Below are 26,472 nucleotides of genomic sequence, written 5' to 3' on the forward strand. Positions count from 1 at the left end.
CCTGTGTTGCGTCAGCCGGATGTTTCTCTTCCTTTTCAGGTTGAGGTTGACGCTTCTGGGATTGGGGCAGGGGCCGTTTTGTCTCAGAGGAATTCTGATGGTTCCTTGATGAAACTGTGTGCCTTCTTCTCTCGAAAAATTTCGCCTGCGGAAAGCAATTATGATGTCGGTAATCGTGAGTTGTTGGCTATGAAGTGGGCATTTGAGGAATGGCGACATTGGCTTGAAGGGGCTAAACATCGTATTGTGGTCTTGACCGATCATAAGAATTTGATTTACCTCGAGTCTGCCAAACGGCTGAATCCTAGACAGGCCCGATGGTCCCTGTTTTTCTCCCATTTTGATTTTGTTGTCTCGTATCTTCCGGGTTCTAAGAATGTTAAGGCTGATGCCCTCTCTAGGAGTTTTTTGCCTGATTCCCCTGGGGTCCTTGAGCCGGTCGGCATTCTGAAGGAGGGGGTGATTCTTTCTGCCATCTCCCCTGATTTACGACGGGTTCTTCAGGACTTTCAGGCTGATAAACCTGACCGCTGTCCAGTGGGGAAACTGTTTGTTCCTGATAGATGGACTAGCAAAGTGATTTCTGAGGTTCACTGTTCTGTGTTGGCTGGCCATCCTGGGATTTTTGGTACCAGAGATTTGGTTAGTAGGTCATTTTGGTGGCCTTCTTTGTCACGGGATGTGCGCTCCTTTGTGCAGTCCTGTGGGACTTGTGCACGGGCCAAACCTTGCTGCTCACGCGCCAGTGGGTTGCTTTTGCCTTTGCCGGTCCCTGAGAGGCCTTGGACGCATATTTCTATGGATTTCATTTCAGATCTTCCGGTTTCCCAGAGGATGTCGGTTATCTGGGTGGTTTGTGACCGGTTTTCTAAGATGGTTCATTTGGTACCTTTGCCTAAATTACCTTCCTCTTCTGAGTTGGTTCCGTTGTTTTTTCAGCATGTGGTTCGTTTGCATGGCATTCCGGAGAATATTGTGTCCGATAGAGGTTCCCAGTTTGTTTCCAGGTTTTGGCGGGCCTTTTGTGCTAGGCTGGGCATTGATTTGTCTTTTTCTTCCGCATTTCATCCTCAGACAAATGGCCAAACCGAGCGAACTAACCAGACTTTGGAAACTTATTTGAGATGCTTTGTGTCTGCCGATCAGGATGATTGGGTGGCTTTCTTGCCATTGGCCGAGTTTGCCCTTAATAATCGGGCTAGTTCTGCTACCTTGGTTTCACCTTTTTTTTGTAATTCTGGGTTTCATCCTCGTTTTTCTTCGGGGCAGGTTGAGCCTTCTGATTGTCCTGGGGTGGACTCTGTGGTTGACAGGTTGCAGCAAATTTGGGCTCATGTTGTGGACAATTTGGTCTTGTCTCAGGAGGAGGCTCAGCGTTTTGCTAACCTGTTGTGAAATTGGATTTTGGGCTCCCCCGGTGGCCACTGGTGGAATTGAACTTGTGTGCATCATCCCCTCTGTTCACCTGTTCCCATCAGGATGTGGGAGTCGCTATTTAACCTTGCTCCTCTGTCACTTCCATGCCGGTCAACATTGTAATCAGAAGCCTTTCTGTGCATGTTCCTGCTACCAGACAACTTCCAGCTAAGTCGGACTTTTGTCCTTGTTTGTTTTTTGCATTTTGTTCCAGTTCACAGCTGCAGTTTCGTTTCTGTGTCTGGAAAGCTCTTGTGATCTGAAATTGCCACTCTGATGTTATGAGTTAATACTAGAGTCTTAAAGTAATTTCAGGATGGTGTATTGATAGGGTTTTCAGCTGACCATGAAAGTACCCTTTCTGTCTTCCAGCTATCTAGTAAGCGGACCTCGATTTTGCTAAACCTATTTTCATACTACGTTTGTCATTTTCATCTTAATCACCGCCAATATATGTGGGGGCCTCTGTCTGCCTTTCGGGGAAATTTCTCTAGAGGTGAGCCAGGACTATATTTTCCTCTGCCAGGATTAGTTAGTCCTCCGGCCGGCGCTGGGCGTCTAGGGATAAAACGCAGGCTACGCTACCCGGCTACTGTTAGTTGTGCGGCAGGTTTAGTTCATGGTCAGTTTAAGTTTCCATCCTTCCAAGAGCTAGTTCCTATGTATGCTGGGCTATGTTCTCTTGCCATTGAGAACCATAACAGTTTGACCGGCCCACAAAGGGTTAAATTAATTGGCAGAGAAAGGAGAGAAAAAAGAAGTCTGCTGAAAAATTTTTTTTTTTTTTTTTTTTTTCCTTCAGTTCTGAGTGTGCTTTCAATTGAATCACTTGCAAGTCTGCCTATATTGCAGCCTTCCTCTCTCTCTCTCCTTCTAATCCTGGAATGGCTCTGTGTTCACCTGTTTAAAATGGATATTCAGAGTTTAGCTGCAGGTTTGAATAATCTCACCACGAAAGTTCAAAATTTACAAGATTTTGTTGTTCATGTTCCTATATCTGAACCTAGAATTCCTTTGCCTGAATTTTTCTCGGGGAATAGATCTTGCTTTCAAAATTTCAAAAATAATTGCAAGTTGTTTTTGTCCCTGAAATCTCGCTCTGCTGGAGATCCTGCTCAGCAGGTCAGGATTATGATTTCCTTGCTCCGGGGCGACCCTCAAGATTGGGCTTTTGCATTGGCTCCAGGGGATCCTGCGTTGCTCAATGTGGATGCGTTTTTTCTGGCCTTGGGGTTGCTTTATGAGGAACCTCATTTAGAGCTTCAGGCGGAAAAAGCCTTGATGTCCCTATCTCAGGGGCAAGATGAAGTTGAAATATACTGCCAAAAATTCCGTAAATGGTCTGTGCTTACTCAGTGGAATGAGTGCGCCCTGGCGGCGAATTTCAGAGAGGGTCTCTCTGATGCCGTTAAGGATGTTATGGTGGGGTTCCCTGTGCCTGCGGGTCTGAATGAGTCCATGACAATGGCTATCCAGATCGATAGACGTCTGCGGGAGCGCAAACCTGTGCACCATTTGGCGGTGTCTACTGAGAAGACGCCAGAGAATATGCAATGTGATAGAATTCTGTCCAGAAGCGAACGGCAGAATTTTAGACGAAAAAATGGGTTGTGCTTTTATTGTGGTGATTCAACTCATGTTATATCAGCATGCTCTAAGCGTACTAAGAAGCTTGATAAGTCAGTTTCAATTGGCACTTTTCAGTCTAAGTTTATTCTATCTGTGACCCTGATTTGTTCTTTATCATCTATTACCGCGGATGCCTATGTCGACTCTGGCGCCGCTTTGAGTCTTATGGATTGGTCCTTTGCCAAACGCTGTGGGTATGATTTAGAGCCTCTTGAAACTCCTATACCTCTGAAGGGGATTGACTCCACCCCATTGGCTAGTAATAAACCACAATACTGGACACAAGTAACTATGCGAATTAATCCGGATCATCAGGAGATTATTCGCTTTCTTGTGCTGTATAATCTACATGATGTGTTGGTGCTTGGATTGCCATGGCTGCAATCTCATAACCCAGTCCTCGACTGGAACGCTATGTCTGTGTTAAGCTGGGGATGTAAGGGGATGCATGGGGACGTACCTTTGGTTTCCATTTCGTCATCTATTCCCTCTGAGATTCCTGAATTCTTGTCTGACTATCGTGACGTTTTTGAAGAACCTAAGCTTGGTTCATTACCTCCGCACCGGGAGTGCGATTGTGCCATAGATTTGATTCCGGGTAGTAAATACCCTAAGGGTCGTTTATTTAATCTGTCTGTGCCTGAACATGCTGCTATGCGAGAATATATAAAGGAGTCCTTGGAAAAGGGACATATTCGTCCTTCGTCATCTCCCTTAGGAGCCGGTTTTTTCTTTGTGTCTAAGAAAGATGGCTCTTTGAGGCCGTGTATTGATTATCGGCTTTTGAATAAAATCACGGTTAAATATCAATATCCGTTGCCACTGCTGACTGATTTGTTTGCTCGCATAAAGGGGGCCAAGTGGTTCTCTAAGATAGATCTCCGTGGGGCGTATAATTTGGTGCGAATTAAGCAGGGGGATGAGTGGAAAACCGCATTTAATACGCCCGAGGGCCACTTTGAGTATTTGGTGATGCCTTTTGGCCTTTCAAATGCCCCTTCAGTCTTTCAGTCCTTTATGCATGACATTTTCCGTGATTATTTGGATAAATTTATGATCGTGTATCTGGATGATATTCTGATTTTTTCGGATGACTGGGACTCTCATGTCCAGCAGGTCAGGAGGGTTTTTCAGGTTTTGCGGTCTAATTCCTTGTGTGTGAAGGGTTCTAAGTGCGTTTTTGGGGTTCAAAAGATTTCCTTCTTGGGATACATTTTTTCCCCCTCTTCCATCGAGATGGATCCTGTCAAGGTTCGGGCTATTTGTGATTGGACGCAACCCTCTTCTCTTAAGAGTCTTCAGAAATTTTTGGGCTTTGCTAACTTTTATCGTCGATTTATTGCTGGTTTTTCTGATGTTGTTAAACCATTGACTGATTTGACTAAGAAGGGTGCTGATGTTGCTGATTGGTCCCCTGCTGCTGTGGAGGCCTTTCGGGAGCTTAAGCGCCGCTTTTCTTCCGCCCCTGTGTTGCGTCAGCCTGATGTTGCTCTTCCTTTTCAGGTTGAGGTCGACGCTTCTGAAATCGGAGCTGGGGCGGTTTTGTCGCAAAGAAGTTCCGACTGCTCCGTGATGAAACCTTGTGCTTTTTTTTCTCGTAAATTTTCGCCCGCCGAGCGGAATTATGATATTGGGAATCGGGAGCTTTTGGCCATGAAGTGGGCTTTTGAGGAGTGGCGTCATTGGCTTGAGGGGGCTAGACATCAGGTGGTGGTATTGACCGACCACAAAAATTTAATTTATCTTGAGTCCGCCAGACGCCTGAATCCTAGACAGGCGCGCTGGTCGTTGTTTTTCTCTCGGTTTAATTTTGTGGTGTCATACCTACCGGGTTCTAAGAATGTTAAGGCGGATGCCCTTTCTAGGAGTTTTGAGCCTGACTCCCCTGGTAATTCTGAACCTACAGGTATCCTTAAGGATGGAGTGATATTGTCTGCCGTTTCTCCAGACCTGCGGCGGGCCTTGCAGGATTTTCAGGCGGATAGACCTGATCGTTGCCCACCTGGTAGACTGTTTGTTCCTGATGATTGGACCAGTAAAGTCATTTCTGAGGTTCATTCTTCTGCGTTGGCAGGTCATCCTGGAATCTTTGGTACCAGGGATTTGGTGGCAAGGTCCTTCTGGTGGCCTTCCCTGTCACGAGATGTACGAGGCTTTGTGCAGTCTTGTGACGTTTGTGCTCGGGCCAAGCCTTGTTGTTCTCGGGCTAGTGGATTGTTGTTGCCCTTGCCTATCCCGAAGAGGCCTTGGACGCACACCTCGATGGATTTTATTTCGGATCTTCCTGTTTCTCAGAAGATGTCTGTCATCTGGGTGGTGTGTGACCGTTTCTCTAAGATGGTCCATTTGGTTCCCCTGCCTAAGTTGCCTTCTTCTTCCGAGTTGGTTCCTCTGTTGTTTCAAAATGTGGTTCGTTTGCATGGTATTCCGGAGAATATCGTTTCTGACAGAGGAACCCAATTCGTGTCTAGATTTTGGCGGGCATTCTGTGCTAGGATGGGCATAGATTTGTCTTTCTCGTCTGCTTTCCATCCTCAGACTAATGGCCAGACCGAGCGGACGAATCAGACTTTGGAGACATATTTGAGGTGTTTTGTGTCTGCAGATCAGGATGATTGGGTTGCTTTTTTGCCTTTAGCGGAGTTTGCCCTCAATAATCGGGCCAGCTCTGCCACCTTGGTGTCTCCTTTTTTTCTGTAATTCGGGGTTTCATCCTCGATTTTCCTCCGGTCAGGTGGAATCTTCGGATTGTCCTGGAGTGGATGCTGTGGTGGAGAGGTTGCATCAGATTTGGGGGCAGGTGGTGGACAATTTGAAGTTGTCCCAGGAGAAGACTCAGCTTTTTGCCAACCGCCGGCGTCGGGTTGGTCCTCGGCTTTGTGTCGGGGACTTGGTGTGGTTGTCTTCTCGTTTTGTCCCTATGAGGGTTTCTTCTCCTAAGTTTAAGCCTCGGTTCATCGGCCCGTACAAGATATTGGAGATTCTTAACCCTGTGTCCTTCCGTTTGGACCTCCCTGCATCTTTTTCTATTCATAATGTTTTTCATCGGTCATTGTTGCGCAGGTATGAGGTACCGGTTGTGCCTTCCGTTGAGCCTCCTGCTCCGGTGTTGGTTGAGGGCGAGTTGGAGTACGTTGTGGAAAAAATCTTGGACTCCCGTGTTTCCAGACGGAAACTCCAGTATCTGGTCAAATGGAAGGGATACGGTCAGGAGGATAATTCTTGGGTGACTGCCTCTGATGTTCATGCCTCCGATCTGGTCCGTGCCTTTCATAGGGCTCATCCTGATCGCCCTGGTGGTTCTGGTGAGGGTTCGGTGCCCCCTCCTTGAGGGGGGGGGTACTGTTGTGAAATTGGATTTTGGGCTCCCCCGGTGGCCACTGGTGGAATTGAACTTGTGTGCATCATCCCCTCTGTTCACCTGTTCCCATCAGGATGTGGGAGTCGCTATTTAACCTTGCTCCTCTGTCACTTCCATGCCGGTCAACATTGTAATCAGAAGCCTTTCTGTGCATGTTCCTGCTACCAGACAACTTCCAGCTAAGTCGGACTTTTGTCCTTGTTTGTTTTTTGCATTTTGTTCCAGTTCACAGCTGCAGTTTCGTTTCTGTGTCTGGAAAGCTCTTGTGATCTGAAATTGCCACTCTGATGTTATGAGTTAATACTAGAGTCTTAAAGTAATTTCAGGATGGTGTATTGATAGGGTTTTCAGCTGACCATGAAAGTACCCTTTCTGTCTTCCAGCTATCTAGTAAGCGGACCTCGATTTTGCTAAACCTATTTTCATACTACGTTTGTCATTTTCATCTTAATCACCGCCAATATATGTGGGGGCCTCTGTCTGCCTTTCGGGGAAATTTCTCTAGAGGTGAGCCAGGACTATATTTTCCTCTGCCAGGATTAGTTAGTCCTCCGGCCGGCGCTGGGCATCTAGGGATAAAACGCAGGCTACGCTACCCGGCTACTGTTAGTTGTGCGGCAGGTTTAGTTCATGGTCAGTTTAAGTTTCCATCCTTCCAAGAGCTAGTTCCTATGTATGCTGGGCTATGTTCTCTTGCCATTGAGAACCATAACACTAACCGTTGGCGGCGTGTGGGTTCCCGGCTTCGGGTTGGGGATTTGGTCTGGTTGTCTTCCCGTCATGTTCCTAAGAAGGTTTCTTCCCCTAAGTTCAAGCCTCGGTTTATTGGTCCTTATAGGATTTCTGAGATTATCAATCCAGTGTCTTTTCGTTTGGCCCTTCCAGCCTCTTTTTCCATCCACAATGTTTTTCATAGATCTTTGTTGCGGAAATATGTGGTACCCGTCGTTCCCTCTGTTGATCCTCCTGCCCCGGTGTTGATTGATGGGGAGTTGGAGTATGTTGTTGAGAAGATCTTGGATTCTCGTTTTTCAAGGCGGAGGCTTCAGTATCTTGTCAAGTGGAAGGGCTATGGCCAGGAGGATAATTCTTGGGTTGTTGCCTCTGATGTTCATGCTGACGATTTGGTTCGTGCCTTCCATTTTGCTCGTCCTGATCGGCCTGGGGGCTCTGGTGAGGGTTCGGTGACCCCTCCTCAAGGGGGGGGTACTGTTGTGAATTCTGTTCTTGGGCTCCCTCCGGTGGTTATAAGTGGTAGCGCTGCTGTCTGTCCTTCACAGCAGTTATCAGGTGTGTCCACTCTGGACTGGGCTATTTAGTCTGGCCTCACCCTTTAGTCAGTGCCAGTTGTCCATTGTATTCTGGAGGATTCTCATCCCTTCATGGTTTCTCCTGCTTCCTGGTCTTTTCTCCAAGATAAGTTCTGCTTGTTTTGCAGCCCACATGTTGTGGGCCTCATTGTTCAGTGCATTTCATGTTTTTTCTTGTCCAGCTTAATCTGTGTAAGGATTTATGCAGTGAAGCTGGAATCTCTGGAGAGGCAGATATACCCTCCATATCTTTAGTTAGATGTGGAGTTTTTTTTGTATTTTCTGTGGTGGATATTTCCTAGTATTTTAATACTGACCGCATAGTTCTCTGTCCTATCTTTCCTATTTAGCTAGATTGGCCCCCTTTGCTAAATCCTGTTTTCAGCCTGTGTATGTTTTTTCCTCTCCTCTCACAGTCAATATTTGTGGGGGGCTGCCTATCCTTTGGGAATTTTCTCTGAGGCGAGATAGTTTTCCCTTTTCTATCTAGAGGGTTAATTAGTCCTCCGGCTGTGTCGAGGTGTCTAGGATCAGTAGGTACATCCCACGGCTACTTCTAGTTGCGGTGTTAAGTTCAGGGTCCGCGGTCAGTATAGATACCACCTTCTCCAGAGTACGTCCAATGCTACTCCTGGGCCACCAGATCTTAACAGTCCCCATCTGCAGGCATGTCTCTTGCTTGTGCACGCCACACTTCCTGGTGGTGCTCCTAGTGCGCGCACATGCTTCCCTGTTATTAAAGGGACAGCAAGTGCACATAGAATAATGCCCCCAGTCACTGCCTGAACCTGCTCCCTTAATCTGTGTTCGCTAAGCGCCTGAAACTTTGTCCCTTGGTCCATTTTATTCCAGTCTGCTAATACCAGTCTCTGAATTAGCCCATTCTGAATGCAGTCTGAATCTGTGTCAGTAACCTTTCTGCAGAGGAGTCAGAACTTATTAGTCTGAACAGAGCCTTAGTCCTCAATCAGTGTCAGTGAATCTGACCTCTGGGGTCAGCAGCTGCAGAATTGGGCGTTGCCTAGGAGTGGTACCTGGTGGCTATCTGCAGCCCAGCCTGAGTCCACCTTCAGGAGCTGCAGTGAGCAACAGGTAGCCGCGTAGTTACGCCCCTTCCTAGGCAGGCCCAACCCTGTGGCACAGTGCGTCCACAAAATGACATGTGCCACCTGCAGGTGTGACATCCTGCACAAACATTTTGCCTACCAAATCAGGTGTGCACTGCGCAACACCATCAGTGGCAAAGTATACATAACCACCGATACGTGGACCAGTAAGCACGGCCAGGGATTTTTACCAGTGCAGATTACTGGGTGGCCACCCTGCTGGATCTCTACAAGGACACCGTACCATTATTACCTCTATCACTGGTGCGGGAGCACCAACTGCATGAATAGGGTCTATCACAGTGATCAAAATGAACCAATAGGAGAAATTTCCTATTGTTGCCGGGTGCTAGCCAGCAGATCTTGGTGGGTACACTGCACATGCTCCTGCTATTTTCTTCCTGGAAGAAGATGCTGACAGCCGAGAGACAGGACCACAGGATGCAGGATGGTCCAGGGACACCGAAGGTAATGGAGGGTGGCTCGGGGGACCCCATTTCTCTCTCCTCTGATGTGCTAGATCTTATCAGAAAAGAGAGAAATTAAATGAAAAATCAGACTTTTCTTTTTTTGCGGTCGCCGTTATTCCGTGAATAACGGTGATCACAACACTGGGGTCAGTGAAAACTGACCCGCATTATGTTCTCTGGAGTCTCAGCTACCCCGCGGCCGAGATCCCAGAGAATATCCAAAGATGGGGGCGCTATAACCTTAATTCTCAACGCCATTAAAAAGCGGCGCTGAGGAATAAGTACCCTTAGGTGCCGCCATTAAAAGGCGTATCACCGGTCGTTAAGGGGTTAAGGGAAACAGAAATACAAACCTACAGGGCCCTGTGTGAAAAAGTTATTGCCTCCCCCCTGCCCCTTAAAACATAAATTAACTGTTGTTTATCACATCTTTGGGAAGTTGAGTTCAAATTTCCTAGCCACACCAAGGCCTGGTAATGGCCACACCCTTGTTCTCAAACAAGGAATTATTTACATAGGACCTGCCTGACAAAGTGAAATAGACCAAAAGGACCATAAAAGCTAAACATTATACCGTGATTTAAAGAAATTATGGAACAAATGAGAAACAAAGCAATTCAGAATTATCAGTCTGGAAAAAGTTAAAAGCCATTTCAAAAGCTTTGGGACTCCAGCAAAAGATAGTGAGAACCATTATTCACAAATGGCAAAAACATGGAACAGTTGTGAACCTTCCCTGGAGTAGACGGCCAACCAAAATTACCCCAAGAATGCAGTTAAGGTCAATGTTCATGACTCCACAATAAGAAAGAGACTGGACAAAAATGGCCTGAATGGCAGAGTTCCAAGACAAAAACCACTGCTGAGCAATAACAACATAAAGGCTTGTCTCACTTTTGCCAGGAAACATCTTGATGATTCCCAAGACTTTTGGAAGAATGCTCTGTGGACTGACATGACAAAAGTTGAACTTTTTTTTTTTTTAAGATGTATGTCCCACTACATCTGGCATAGAAGTAACACAGCATTTCAGAAAAGGAACATCATACCAACAGTGAAATATGGTGGTGGTAGTGTGATTGTCTGGGGCTGTTCTGCCGCTTTAGAACCTGGAAGACTTGTTGTGGTAAATGGAACCATGAATTCTGCTGTCTACAAAAAATCCTGAAGGATAATGTCTGGCCATCTGTTCGTGACCTCAAGCTGAAGAGCACTTGGGTTATGCCGCAAGACAATGATGCAAAACATACCAGCAAGTCCACCTCTGAATGGCTTAAGGAAAGCAAAATTAAGACTTTGGAGTTGCGTAGTCAAAGTCCTGACATTAATCTGATTGAGGTGCTGTGGCATGACCTTAAAAAGATGATTCATGCGCAAAAACCCTCCAATGTGGCAGAATTAAAACAATTCTGCAAAGATAAGTGGGTCAAAATTCCTCCAGAGCATTGTACAAGATTCATTGCCCGTTATCGCAAATGCTTGATTGGGCCACCCTTAGCAGCAACAACTGCACTCAGTTACAGTGGGGAAAAAGCATTTAGTCAGCCACCAATTGTGCAAGTTCTCCCATTTAAAAAGATGAGAGAGGCCTGTAATTTATGTCATTGGTAGACCACAACTATGAAAGTCCAAATTGAGAAAACAATTTCGGAAAATCACCTTTTCCGATTTGGAAAGATTTATTTTGCATATTATGGTGGAAAATGATAAGTATTTGGTCACCTAAAAACATGCAAGATTTCTGGCTCTCACAGACCTGTGTCTACTTCTTTAAGAGGCTCCTCTGTCTTCCACTCATTACCTATAGTAATGGCACCTGTTTGAACTTGTTATCAGTATAAAAGACACCTGTCCACAACCTCAAACAGTCACACTCTAAACTCCACTATGGTGAAGACAAAAGAGCTGTCAAAGGACACCAGAAACAAAATTGTAGCCCTGCACCAGGCTGTGAAGACTGAATCTGCAATAGGCAAGCAGATTGGTGTGATGAAATCAACAGTGGGAGCAATAATAAGAAAATGGAAGACATACAAGACCACTGATAATCTCCCTCCATCTGGGGCTCCACGCAAGATCTCACCCCGTGGGGTCAAAATGATCACAAGAACAGTGAACAAAAATCCTAGAACCACACGGGGGGACCTAATGAATGACCTGCATAGAGCTGGGACCACTGTAACAAAGGCTACCATCAGTAACACACTACGCCACCAGGGACTCAGATCCTGCAGTGCCAGACATGTCCCCCTGTTTAAGCCAGTACATGTCCGGGCCCATCTGAAGTTTGCTAGGCAGCATTTGGATTATCCAGAAGAGTATTGGGAGAATGTCATATGGTCTGATGAAACCAAAAGTAGAACTGTTTGGTAGAAACAAAACTGGTAGTGTTTGGAGGAGACAGAATGCTGAGTTGCATCCAAAGAACATCATACCTACTGTGAAGCATGGAGATGGCAACATCATGCTTTGGGGCTCTTTCTCTGCAAAGGGACCAGGACGACTGATCCATGTACATGAAAGAATTAATGGGGCCATGTATCGTGAGATTATGAGCGCAAACCTCCTTCCATCAGCAAGGGCATTGAAGATCAACCGTGGATGGGTCTTTCAGCTTGATAATGAGCCCAAGCACGCAGCCAGGGCAATGAAGGAGTGGCTTCATAAGAAGCATATGAAGGTCCTGGAGTGGCCTAGCCAGTCTCCAGATCTCAACCGCATAGAAAACCTTTGGAGGGAGTTGAAAGTCCGTGTTGCCCAGCGACAGGCCCAAAACATCACTGCTCTAGAGGAGATCTGCATGGAGGAATGGGCCAACATACCACCAGCAGTGTGTGCCAACCTTGTGAAGACTTACAGAAAACGTTTGACCTCTGCCATTGCCAACAATGGATATATATCAAAATATTGAGATTAACTTTTGTTAAATGACCAAATACCTATTTTCCACCATAATTTGCAAAATATATCTTGCCAAATCAGACAAGGTGATTTTCTGGATTTGTTTTCTAATTTTGACTCTCATAGTTGTGGTCTACCTATGATGTTAATTACAGGCCTCTCTCATCTTTCTAAGGGAGAACTTGCACAATTGGTGGCTGACTAAATACTTTTTTTCCCCACTGTATTTAATTTTTTTGGGTGATCTGAAACATTTAAGTGTGACAAGCATACAAAAGAATAGGAAATTGGAAAAGGGGCAAACACTTTTTTCACACAACTTTATATAGCAGAGGGGAGTTGACAACACTGAACAGCTCATACAATCCAGGTTGGAGAGCTCCAGGAGATTAACTGAACTGATTAACACTTGCACTGCCAGCAAGAAAAATAAAACTGCACTGTTTATTAAAATGGTGAAGCAGTAGTAGTCAGTGCAGGAGACTGTGAAACCAGACACTGTGATCCGCTGGCCCTTCTCTGTTCCAGTATCCCTGTGGCAGTGGATGAAATTTGTTATCAACTTCTGTGGGGGAAATGTGAAAACATGCTTTGCGAGTGAAATTTTAAACTGGACTGACAGTAGTAAGCCTCGCAGCGGACTGCCAGCTCAATCCAAGCTCATACTACCAGCTTTTTATCGGCGTCATTTGTATTGTACGCTACTGTAGCTGATATTTTGGAGCTGTAAGGGTACTGTGCCCCACGCTCTGTGGGTGAAATTTGAAAGCTGCTTCTGTAGGGGTACTGTGCCACCTGCTCTGTGAGTGAAATTTTAAGGTGGACTGACATTAGAAAGCCTCAGTCTCTTTGAGGGCACAGGTAAAATGTTACTGTTATTCATTTACTTCTTATTTTACTATGATTGCTATGGTGAAAGAACCCCTATAAATTATTTCCCTATCCACATTTGTTTGCAGTACAATTGTCCTGCTCTTACCCCATTTTCCTTCCTTTTGCAGCCCCCTAGCCCTTACTCTGACCATTTTACACCGCCATATCTTGGCCATGCCCCTGGCCAGACCCCAATCCATGCCCATTTACCATTTCTTTATCCCCTGGCAGTAGGAGTTGTCAGAGGGGTGGTGGTAGTGGGGGGGGGGGGGGACATTCAGCAGACGCCCAAGACTACAGGGCATAGACCCAAATCCGGCATTGTCCACTACATCCAGGGGACTCTGGTCCAGCGACCAGGTCAGTGCACCTGGCAGCTGGATGGGAGGCCGTGAATCTCTTACCTTCCAACGTCCCCAACGTGGCTTTTGATTAGTCTGGGCACTGCAATGTCAATTGTGCATCCTGCTCATCTTTAGGTTGTTAGCTGTGGATTTATTTTTTGTTCATTCATTCCGAATCAGAGCTGCCAGGACTTTCTCATTTTTATCTTCACTATATGACATCTGCCTTTTTTGTGTCTGCAGGCCATGTTCACACATTGCATAAATACTGTGTTTTTTGTTTTCTGCAGGGTCCGCATCAAACTATTCAATAACAATCTTCTCCCACTTATTTTATGCGTTTTTGGTGCAGATGTGAAGCCGCGTTTTTAATGCGTTTTTATAGTACAGAAAAGTCTTTATTCTGCACTTAAAAACGTAACTGCAGTTGGATGTGAAAAATGGGTAGCTCCACAGGGAAGTACATACAAATATTTGACAAGCTGCATAGGTCTTAATGCCTTAACCTTGCTAGCACCTACCAACAGAATATTCACCTAGATCCGTTGTCCTAACTGTATTCTCGTGGGAGTTTAATAGTTTTGCCTTTCAGTAATGTTTTTCATAGTCAGTTGGTTAGTCTTCTATCCAGCTATGTAATTCTTAAAGGAGCATTGGTGCTCACGATGCTTAGATGCCACTTCCCCCCAAAGGGACACTGCCAGGCGATCGGGTACCCCCACACGATTGGTTCTACTTAATATTGTTACTTATACCCTGAACGGTAGTTCTTTGCATACTGTTTCTTTGGTCATATTTGTTTCACCCTATTGTCTATTAACCACAGTTGCTTCAAATGTCCATCGATGCTTGTAATCATCTCACTCTAAGAGGGGCGGACCGCCGAGAGAGTCAACCCAATGGCGACACTTAAGTATGCCTCCTTCAATATGAAGAGGTTTAACATCCCGCAAAAAAGGGCCCAAATTCTTAGATTACTTCACAGAAAAAGGTACAGATCGTGTGCCTACAGGAAACACACTTTAAAGAATACCATACCCCTATGCCTAAAAACAAATACTATACCCACTGGTACCTATGTAACAACACCCAATCAAAGAGTAAGGGAATAGCTATCCTTATTCACAAAAGCCTGACACACGAGTTTGCTGAATGCATTAAAGATCCGAATGCAAGATATATGCTCCTAATTTAAAAAAATTGAAGGTAGACTCTTCACGTTCATCAATGCTTATACCCCTAACCAGGGTCAAACTCAGTTCCTTCTCAACCTAATAGACAAAGCCATACCCATTGTCCAGGGTACAGTCATTCTGTGTGAAGACCTCAATTCGACTCTAGATCCTACATTAGATAATTCAACAGGAAAAGCATCTTTATCATATTCAGCTATCAAAAAAGTAAAGAGGGCACTTCTCTAATTACAGCTCTGTGACATTTGGCTCCTCACACAAACAACTATCAAAGATTATACATTTTGTTCTCCCTACCATGACTCTTACAGCAGAATTGACTATGTCCTGGTACAACACTGAGCCCTATCTTGGCAGCTGGAGACGGAGATAGGGACAATTACTTTAGTCTGACCATGCTCCCGTATTCTGTTCTCTCGTTATTCCCAGTCTATCCAAGCTTTTGTGGTCTTGGAAACTAAACAAATCCTTGTTGCTGGACCCGGTGGACACCCAGGATGTGACCAACACAATATCGAACTTTGAGAAAGACGAGAAATTTTTGAGAAAAATTTGACAAATCTTCGCCCACTATCAAATGGGAGGCACTGAAATGCGTTCTTAGGGGTCTATTTATAAAACATGGTACCCAATTTAAAAGAGATAGGGCACATTACCTCAATCTCGCTCTGCGCAAAGTAGAAGCCCTTGAGGTAGCCCACAAACATGCCCGCTCCACGGCAACCCTCCAAGACCTATTAACAGCCAGACAGGAAGCCAAAAACTATTATACTTGTGATATAGATGCTATCTTCAGGTCAGTAGCAGTAAGTTATATGAACATAGCAATAAATGTGGACACATGCTACTGAAACCTCTAAAATCCCAACAAGCCCAAAATCACATCCCAAAAATAAAAGACAACTCGGGTCAAATGCTAAATACAACGGAAGATATCCCTACTGAATTCCATAAATATTATACTCAACTATACAATCTTGATGGTATACAAAAGAACACATACTTCCTTGAATGGGACAGACACGCCTGGGACACAAGCACAGAACCCTTTAAAAACGTCTCCCACCTCATCTCTAGATGAACCCTTAACCCCTTAATCCCATATGACGTACTATCCCGTCAAGGTGACCTGGGACTTAATTCCCACTGACGGGATAGTACGTCATATGCGATCGGCTGCGCTCACGGGGGGAGGACGGCCGATCGCGGCCGGGTGTCAGCTGACTATCGCAGCTGACATCCGGCACTATGTGCCAGGAGCGGTCACGGACCACCCCCGGCACATTAACCCCCGGTACACTGCGATCAAACATGATCGCAGTGTTCCGGCGGTACAGGGAAGCATCACGCAGGGAGGGGGCTCCCTGCGTGCTTCCGAGACCCCCGGAGCAACGCGATGTGATCGCGTTGCTCCGAGGGTCTCTTACCTCCTCCCTGCAGCAGGCCCGGATCCAAAATGGCCGCGTAATCCGGGTCCTGCAGGGAGGTGGCTTCACAGCGCTTGCTCAGAGCAGGCGCTGGGAAGCCTGGAGGAGTTGTGCATGTCAGATCGCCGATCTGACAGAGTGCTGTGCAAACTGTCAGATCAGCGATCTTACACTATAACACGATGCCCCCCCTGGGGCAATGTTATAGTGTAAAAAAATAAAAATATTCACATGTGTATAAAAAAAATAAATAAATAATTCCCCCCAAAAAAATATATTGTTCCTATAAATACATTTCTTTATCTAAATAAAAAAAAAACAATAAAAGTACACATATTTAGTATCGCCTATCCGACTAGTTAACCCCTTCAGTGAACACCGTAAAAAAAAAAAAGAGGCAAAAAACAACGCTTTATTATCATACCGCCAAACAAAAAGTGCAATAACACACGATTAAAAATACGGATCTAAATAAACATGGTACCGCTGAAAACATCATCTTGTCCCGCAAAAAACGAGCCACCATACAGCGTCATCAAAGAAAAAATAAAAAAGTTATAGTCCTCAGAATAAACGATGCAAAAATAATTATTTTTTCTATAAAATAGTTTATATTGTATAAAAGCGCCAAAACATAAAAAAATGATATAAATGAGGTATCGCTGTAATCGCACTGACCGAAAGAATAAAACTGCTTTATCCATTTTACCAAAAGCGGAATGCTATAAACGCCTCCCCCAAAAGAAATTCATGAATAGCTGGTTTTTGGTCATTCTGCCTCACAAAAATCGGAATAAAAAGCGATCAAAAAATGTCACGTGCCCGAAAATGTTACCAATAAAAACGTTAACTCGTCCTGCAAAAAACAAGACCTCACATGACTCTGTGAACCAAAATATGGAAAAATTATAGCTCTCAAAATGTGGTAACGCAAAAAATATTTTTTGCAATAAAAAGCGTCTTTCAGTGTGCGACAGCTGCCAATCATAAAAATCTGCTAAAAAAACCCGCTATAAAAGTAAATCAAACTCCCCTTCATCACCCCCTTAGTTAGCGGAAAAATTTTAAAAAAGTATTTATTTCCATTTTCCCATTAGGGTTAGGGCTAGGGTTAGGGTTAGGGCTAGAGTTAGGGTTATGGCTAGGGTTAGGGTTGGGGCTAGGTTTAAGGCTACAGTTAGGGTTGGGGCTAAAGTTAGGGTTGGGGCTAAAGTTAGGGTTTGGATTACATTTACGGTTGGGAATAAGGTTGGGATTAGGGTTAGGGGTGTGTCAGGGTTAGGGGTGTGGTTAGGGTTACTGTTGGGATTAGGGTTAGGGGTGTGTTTGGATTAGGGTTTCAGTTATAATGGGGGATTCCACTGTTTAGGCACATCAGGGGCTCTCCAAACGCGACATGGCGTCCGATCTCCATTCCAGCCAATTCTGCATTGAAAAAGTAAAACAGTGCTCCTTCGCTTCCGAGCTCTCCCGTGCGCCCAAACAGGGGTTTACCTCAATATATGGGGTATCAGCGTACTAAGGACACATTGGACAACAACTTTTGGGGTCCAATTTCTCCTGTTACCCTTGGGAAAATACAAAACTGGGGGCTGAAAAATAATTTTTGTGGAAAAAAAATATTTTTTATTTTCACGGCTCTGCGTTATAAACTGTAGTGAAACACTTGGGGGTTCAAAGTTCTTGCAACACATCTAGAAAAGTTCCTTGGGGGGTCTAGTTTCCAATATGGGGTCACTTGTGGGGGGTTTCTACTGTTTAGGTACATTAGGGGCTCTGCAAACGCAATGTGACGCCTGCAGACCAATACAAGTCTGAATTCCAAATTACGCTCCTTCCCTTCCGAGCTCTGCCATGCGCTCAAACGGTGGTTCCCCCCCACATATGGGGTATCAGCGCACTCAGGACAAATTGGACAACTTTTGAGGTCCAATTTCTCCTGTTACCCTTGGAAAAATGCAAAACTGGGGGCTAAAAAATAATTTTTGTGGAAAAAAAAAAGAATTTTTATTTTCACGGCTCTGCGTTATAAACTATAGTGAAATTCTTGGGGGTTCAAAGCTCTCACAACACATCTATATGAGTTACTTAGGGGGTCTACTTTTCAAAATGGTGTCACTTGTGGGGGGGTTTCAATGTTTAGGCACATCAGTGGATCTCCAAACGCAACATGGCGTCCAATCTCAATTCCTGTCAATTTTGCAGTGAAAAGTCAAACGGCGCTCCTTCCCTTCCGAGCTCTCCCATGCGCCCAAACAGTGGTTTACCCCTACATATGGGGTATCAGCGTACTCAGGACAAATTGTTCAACAACTTTTGGGGTCCAATTTCTTCTTTTACCCTTGGGAAAATAAAAAATTGGGGGCAAAAAGATCATTTTTGTGAAAAAATATGATTTTTTATTTTTACGGCTCTGCATTATAAACTTCTGTGAATCACTTAATGGGTCAAAGTGCTCACCACACATATAGATAAGTTCCTTATGGGGTCTACTTTCCAAAATGGTGTCACTTGTGGGGGGTTTCCACTGTTTAGGCACATCAGGGGCTCTCCAAACGCAACATGGCATCCCATCTCAATTCCAGTCAATTTTGCATTGAAAAGTCAAATGGGGCTCCTTCGCTTCCGAGCTCTGCCATGCACCCAAACAGTGGTTTACCCCCACATATGGGGTATCGGCCGGCGTACTCAGGACAAATTGTACAACAACTTTTGGGGACCATTTTCTCCTGTTACCCTTGGTAAAATAAAACAAATTGGAGCTGAAGTAAATTTTTTGTGAAAAAAGTTAAATGTTCATTTTTATTTAAACATTCCAAAAATTCCTGTGAAACACCTGAACTTCTTGTATGTGGTTTTGAGCACCTTGAGGGGTGTAGTTTTTAGCATGGTGTCACACTTGGGTATTTTCCATCATATAGACCCCTCAAAATTACTTCAAATGAGATGTGGTCCCTAAAAAAAAATGGTGTAAAAATGAGAAATTGCTGGTCAACTTTTAACCCTTATAACTCCCTAACAAAAAAAAATTTGGTTCCAAAATTGTGCTGATGTAAAGTAGACATGTTACTTATAAAGTATTTTGTGTGACATATCTCTGTGATTTAATTGCATAAAAATTCAAAGTTGGAAAATTGCGAAATTTTCAAAATTCTCGCCAAATTTCCATTTTTTTTACAAATAAACGCAGGCAATATCAAAAATTTTTTACCACTATCATGAAGTACAATATGTCACGAGAAAACAATGTCAGAATCCCCAAGATCCGTTGAAGCGTTCCAGAGTTATAACCTCATAAAGGGACAGTGGTCAGAATTGTAAAAATTGGCCCGGTCATTAACGTGCAATCCACCCTCGGGGCTTAAGGGGTTAAAAGAGTCTGAAATGCAGTTGGCTACCCAGTCATTAGCGAGTGGGAAAAAGCCCAGGCCCAGAAGGATTTTCAGATAAATTCTATAAAACATTCCTTCCCCTCCTTTCACCTTTCCTGCTGGGAGGATTTAACCACGCGCCCTGCACGAACCCTTTTCCTATTCAAACCACAAAGGCACATATTACTGTTCTCCCAAAAAAGGGTGGGGACCCACATTTATACTCTATCTATAGACCCAACTCTCTGCTGATCGTGGATCTGAAGATCTATGCTAAAATATTGGTGAACAGGCTGCAACCTTCCTTAACTGAAAACATACACTTGGATCAGATGGCATTTCTCCATGGGAGGGAAGATCGGAAAACACCTTAAAGACAATTGACATTATTCATCATGCCCAATCAAGAGGTATCCCTCTACTAATACTTTCGTTAGACGATGAGAAGGCGTTCGATAGAGTCTCCTGGCATGCCATATATATTACTCTCTTAAAAAGCTTGGGGTAGGGGACCCTTTTATAGCCCAAATCTTGGCCCTGTATTGCAATCCGTCAGCTAGGCTGAAGATAAATGGAACAATTTCATCACCTTTCATAATAACCAATGGAACAAGACAGGGATGTCCCATGTCCCCCCTCTTATATATCCTAGTGATGGAGCAACTGGTCTCATCAATCCGAGATAACCCCAATATCAAGGGGATTAAGGTGGCAGACACAGAGTACAAATAATCTGCGTTTGCATATGATGTCCTGCTATATATTACTCAACCACATACAGGTGCTTCTCACAAAATTAGAATATCATCAAAAAGTTAATTTATGTAAGTTCTTCAATACAAAAATTGGAACTCATCTATATATATAAGAGGCATCGTGAATACTCGCTAATCCCGCCCCCTGCACAGTAGCTCCGCCCTCCACACATCACCACACATAATCCCGCCCCCCAACACATTACCACACATAATCCCGCTCCCACCCCATTACCACACATAATCCCGCCCCCCACCATATCACCACACTATTGTTATTAACTTCATTTTAAGTTAATTTACCACCTGCATAAGCGCTATTGAATGTTGTCATTATTTACTTTAGTTTAATCACCAGCAGCGTTAATTAGATAGCAATGAGCGTGCTGAGCGTTAGCTGGCTGGAAACATCTAGTATATTATATATAGTCATTACAGACAGAGTGATCTATTTCAAGTGTTTATTTCTGCTAATGTTGATGATTATGGCTTACAGCCAATGAAAACCCAAAAATCATTATCTCAGTAAATTAGAATAATTAACAAAAACACCTGCAAACGCTTCCTAAGCATTCAAAAGGGTCCCTTAAGGTACCGTCACATTAAGCGACGCTGCAGCGATATAGACAACGATGCCGATCGCTGCAGCGTCGCTATTTCGTCGTTGTGTGGTCGCTGGAGAGCTGTCACACAGACAGCTCTCCAGCAACCAACGATGCCGAAGTCCCCGGGTAACCAGGGTAAACATCGGGTTACTAAGCTCAGGGCCGCGCTTAGTAACCCGATAACAACCCGATGTTTACCCTGGTTACCATTGTAAATGTAAAAAAAAAAAACACATACTCACATTCCGGTGCCTGTCACGTCCCCCGGCGTCCACTTCCCTGCACTCCTCCTGCATCCTGTGTAAGCGCCACCGGAAAGCAGAGCGGTGACGTCACCGCTGTGCTCTGCTTTACGGCCGGCCGGCGCTGACACAGTGCAGGGAAGCGGACGCCCGGGGACGCGACAGACACCGGAATGTAAGTATGTAGTGTTTGGTTTTTTTTACATTTACAATGGAAACCAGGGTAAATATCGGGTTACTAAGCGCGGCCGGTTACCAGTGAAGACATCGCTGAATCGGCGTCACACACGCCGACTCAGCGATGTCAGCGGGTCATCCAGCGACGAAATAAGGTGCTGGCCTTCTAGCTCCGACCAGCGATGTCACAGCAGGATCCAGATCGCTGCTGCATGTCAAACACAACGATATCGCTATCCAGGACGCTGCAACGTCACGGATCGCTATCGTTATCGTTGTTAAGTTGTTCAGTGTGAAGGTACCTTTAGTCTGTTTCAGTAGGCTCCACAATCCACAGATATCCAGAAGGCAGTCATTGACACACTCCACAAGGAGGGTAAGCCACAAAAGGTCACTGCTAAAGAAGCTGGCTGTTCACAGAGTGCTGAATCCAAGCATATTAATGGAAAGTTGAATGGAAGGAAAAAGTGTGGTAGAAAAAGGTGCACAGGCAATCGGGATAACCGCAGCCTTGAAAGGATTGTTAAGAAAAGGCCATTCAAAAATGTGGAGGAGATTCACAAGGAGTGGACTGCTAAAAACTTCTAAAAAGCAACATATCGATAATGTCAGTGTTTTGTCCTTCTGCAATGGAGGATGTGTATATTTGACAATTAGGAAGTATATGAGTGCTCTTTGTTGTACGTTATTTTTGGGCAGAAATCACATTTCCCGATCGAGGTTACCAAAACAACGGGAGGATATTTTTTGAAAAATGAGAATTTCAGCCATACACTAAGGGAGGAAACAATTTGCAGTTGGTCATTTGGTAACTAACATGTGACATTACATAGACAGAAATTCAGAAAATTCCAAACAGAAATATTACATATGAAAGTCTTTATCAAATATCTGGCCAAAGAGATCATACATGTGAGGGGGCACGAGGTGTGTGAGACATGTAGCATGATGTTGCATGTGGCATTAGGTAAGCTTGGCCAAACATATGCAAAAATGGACTTAAAGAAGATCTGTTGACAAACTAATTAAGATATATGGGACGGAAATGAGGGTAGCAAACAATACAGCAAATAAATGAAAGCAAAACCTACTAATTCCAATTTTGACATCCCGGGCTGTCATCATACAGTGGGTACATTTGTCTGCATATGTACGCCCAGGAGACATCGCGCTTGTGCTTCAGCGTAGCCCAAGTCTCTGGCCGCACCTGAACAAGGACCAGGAGCATCTCCACATTGATGGCAGAGACAGCCTCTTTTTGCTTGATCTCCTTGGAGCTGTGTATGTCTTCTCTTGGCGCATGTTCGGGGAGGGTGCCAACACTTCCTTGTGAGTTACGGTAATTTCCTGTCACGGGATGATTGCATATCTTGTCTTTTTCATTTGTGATGCGTAAAAATCGGGCGCCTTAAGGATAGTCCACGTGCCATCTGTTTTTTCTTGTACCCATTGACTTGCATTGGCGAGTGTCATCCGATATACGCAGCCATATGTAGCACGCTACAATTTGTTCCTCATGCCAAATTCAGTTGAGGAAAAAATTGCAGTTTTAGCACTGATACAATGAATAATATTGGTGTGAGTGCAATCTGATTTCTTATCTGATTGCACTCGTCCGTTTTATACACTATTGTGAGCGAGCCCTTAATATTACAGAGACCATAATTTAATTTGTCAATTTTTTAATGTTTTCCCTAAACATATTCCTATTAGGATAAAAGCTCTTCTGGGAATGTTCTGTTCTCATTTGTTTAGTGGTTTATTGCTGTTGATTTTTTTTTTTATCATTTATTATTTAAGGCATTCACTGCTCTCCTTGTATGGTTTAAAGCACAGTGTGTTGCTATAATAATTGCAATAGTTGTTTCCAACCAAATAAATAAAAATCAACAGAGAGCATACAAAATAAAATATTGACTTTTTCAACATTTTTGTTCTCTAAAATCCATAAAAACAACTTCAAATGAAAATAAATGCTGATAACAAAAAGTTATCCAGCACCCTCTAGTGGTTATGCCTGGACTCGCATTAGTAAATGTTACCAGCATTTATCCCTTTTCATAAAGCTAGGTTTCTAACCAGCTAGGTTACGTGTACTATACGTATAGTATATAATATTATATCATTAATCATGTTTAATAGCAAATTATAATAGTATGACAATGTAATATTATTGCTTATTAGAGGTACAGAAGATAAAAACTGGATTAACATAACCATTTTACGTAACTTTGTAATATTTAGGTATAGAACTGAACATTGCAGAAATGTATACATCTACATGCATTTTTCCAGACACTGCATTGTTCACAAGTAATTATAAGACAATATTACTTTTGCTTTGTCTTCTAGCACTGGCATCTACCAATCTATTACTCGCTGCTTAGCAACAGGCTGAAAACTGGGATTTCATAGTGACAATACAACTGGCAATCTGTAGTCTGTTCATGTTAATCTTCTTGTAAAAGAATCCTAAATTATAACTGTAATTTTCAAAAACTACAGTATTAATTCCAGAAGTGTTACATTACAGTACACATGGAATATAATTCTACAGCTGCCCCAGAACACAGGGGTATTGTCACGATTCCACCCCTCAGTGTGCCTGGGATGCAGTTACTGACAGATCAGTCATCCATCCTGTTGCAGGAGTGTGCTGAAGATATCAGTACTTTGATTGACAGTTCAGTCGTCCAGTCTGGTGCAGGGACGTTATGAGCTGTCAGTGGTTTGATTGACAGCTCGGCTGTCCAGTCTGAGATTGGGAGGTGCTGGGCTGCCTTCAGGTGTTCCCTGTTCCAAGTGATTGCCCAGCTACTTAGATGGGCTGTCAGGCCAAGGTCTCTGCCAGATGTACACTCAGCTCTGTGTGGCTTGGTTCTCTGTGCCTTGTGCTTTGCTTGTGGATCTTTTTCCTGCCTGACCTTGGACCTCATTCTGACCATCCCTTTTGCCAAGCCCCTTTGCTCTGATCTGTTATCATCCTGGTATTACATCATCGGACCATTACCTGACTACGCCTTTGTCTCTTCCCTCTGTTTATGACGTACCCTCCTTGGTCTTGACCTCGGACTCCTTGATTACCCTGACTCACAGCTTGTCCATGAGAAGCGACTCAGCATCACCGGTATAACATAGGAGTATGAAGATCATCAGCACAAAGACAAGTCTAGGATATGGCAAGTAGACTATACATTGAATAGACGGGTCACTAACATCCTGTGGATTAAGTGCTCTAACAAGCATAAGAGGCTGTACACCGACACTCATACCTGCCCATTGTGCACACATCTCAGCAGGTATGTGGGGTCGTAATTTCATCAGCACCATTTATCACCAATGCTGCCAGACAACCAGTTTAGACCCCATGTGATCAAGCAAGTTTCTATTTTTGCAAATTCATTTTTTTCCCCTCTACATTTTTTATTTTTCTTTCAAACAATCATAAGAGGTTCCATTTTTTTCTAAATAAGTTGGCCTTTTGAAGTGTACCATTCATTTTCCCATGCAATGTACTGGAAAATGGGAATAAAGTTCAAAGTGTGGTGAAATGGAGAACTGCAATTCTACCATAATTGTTGTTTTTGTTTTTTTTTTTTTATGGTATTTATCGTGCAGTAAAAATTAGCTGGGAACACTGATTTTCCAGGTACGTACAGTTACAGCATTACCAAACTCATATAATTGTTGAATTAAAAAAAAATCAGAAATGTGTAAAAAATCAAACAAATTTAACCATTTTCTGAGACCTGGGAGATTTTCATTTTTACATTAATGGAACTCTATTTCTTTGTGGAAAGCTATCGTTTTTATTTGCATCATTTTGGGTTACACATGATACTTTGATTGCTTTGTATTGTATTTTTTTGGGGAGTCAAGATGACCAAAAAAACGTCATTTACTATACAAATTGAATAATTTTATATTTTAATATATCAGACCTTTGAGGATGCAGCAGTATTAAACAGATTTATTTTTTTAATTTCAATTGATTGCAAAGGTGATGATGGGCACCCAAAATGCCACAACAACAAGCCTTAAATGCTGTGTTTTGAGTCTGGCAGTGACATTTAAGGTGTAAACACCAATAATCAGAGCTAGCTCCAGATGCTAGTCTAAGAGGCAGATGCTGACTACATAACACATTATGATGGTGCATAGCCCTGTATACACAGTATGATGGCCCATAGACCATAACCCCCTATACCTAGTATGATGGCCCATCGCCCCCACTATATGCAGAATGATGTCTCACGGTCTCACTATATGTGTTATGATGGTCGAAAGCCTCCTATGTGCAGTATGATGCCCAAAAGCCCATTATATACGATATGATGCCTCATAGCCCCCTATACACCGCATGATGGCTTATAGCCCATTATCCCAGGTGACTGCCAGGCTAATTAACTGAGCTGTTACTCCCAGACCTCTACCAGATGTACATTTAGCTACTATATGGTTTGTCTCTCTGTACCTTGCATTCTGTTTGTAGATCTTTTGTTGCCTGACCTTGGACCTTGTTTTGACCATCTTTCTGTTTAACCCCCTCTGCTCTGATCTGCTATTTTCCTAGTATTTTGACCTTGGAACGTTATTTGACTAAGCCATAGTCTCTTCCCTTTGTTTTTGATGTACCTTCTTGGCTTTTGACCTTGGACGTCTTGACCACTCTGTCTCACGGCTAGTCCGTGAGTAGTGACTAGCATCACAAATATATCCCATAGCCCTCCTATACACAACATGTCTTCTAGTCCCCCCTATGCATAGCATTATTCCCCGTAGCCCCCTATACACATTATGATTCCCCATAGCCCCCATATACAATTACCTAAATTCAGAGAAGTGGAAGAGAAAACAGTAGGCACATCATTGCCAGTAAAAAAAATTGCATATGAGGGGTAGAAAGCCCTATTATAAGGGGCAGTAATAGCAGACACTATATCAGCATTTAAAAAAAAAAAGATTAGATGATTTTCTCATATCAAATGCCACTGTGGGTTACAAATAATCTACCAACAAACTGTAATTAATTTAGAAAGGTTGAGATTGATGGACCTATGCCTTTTTTCAACCTAGAAAACTATGTAATATCAGGATTGTATTTTCTCATAGGAATCCCAAATGCTTCCAATTTTAATTATCATCATTGATTGATTTCAGGATTGCTGGAATAGTTGCATTGACTCATTTGAGACAGAGCCCAAACAGCCTCACGGGAAGTTTGGAATTATATTAATAGGGGGTTTCTGTAACTACAATATTATTGGCACTTTAATGGGACAAAGCTGCAAA

At 43.6% G+C, this 26,472-nt stretch overlaps 1 protein-coding gene across 1 annotated transcript in view; it reads right to left on the bottom strand.

Moving 5' to 3' along the window:
• Positions 1-26,472, bottom strand: part of CCDC178 (coiled-coil domain containing 178) — a 732,453-nt gene that overhangs the window by 641,341 nt on the left and 64,640 nt on the right. The window lies entirely within an intron of this gene.

Source organism: Ranitomeya variabilis, chromosome 6, assembly GCF_051348905.1.
Source record: "Ranitomeya variabilis isolate aRanVar5 chromosome 6, aRanVar5.hap1, whole genome shotgun sequence".
Lineage (NCBI taxonomy): Eukaryota > Metazoa > Chordata > Amphibia > Anura > Dendrobatidae > Ranitomeya > Ranitomeya variabilis.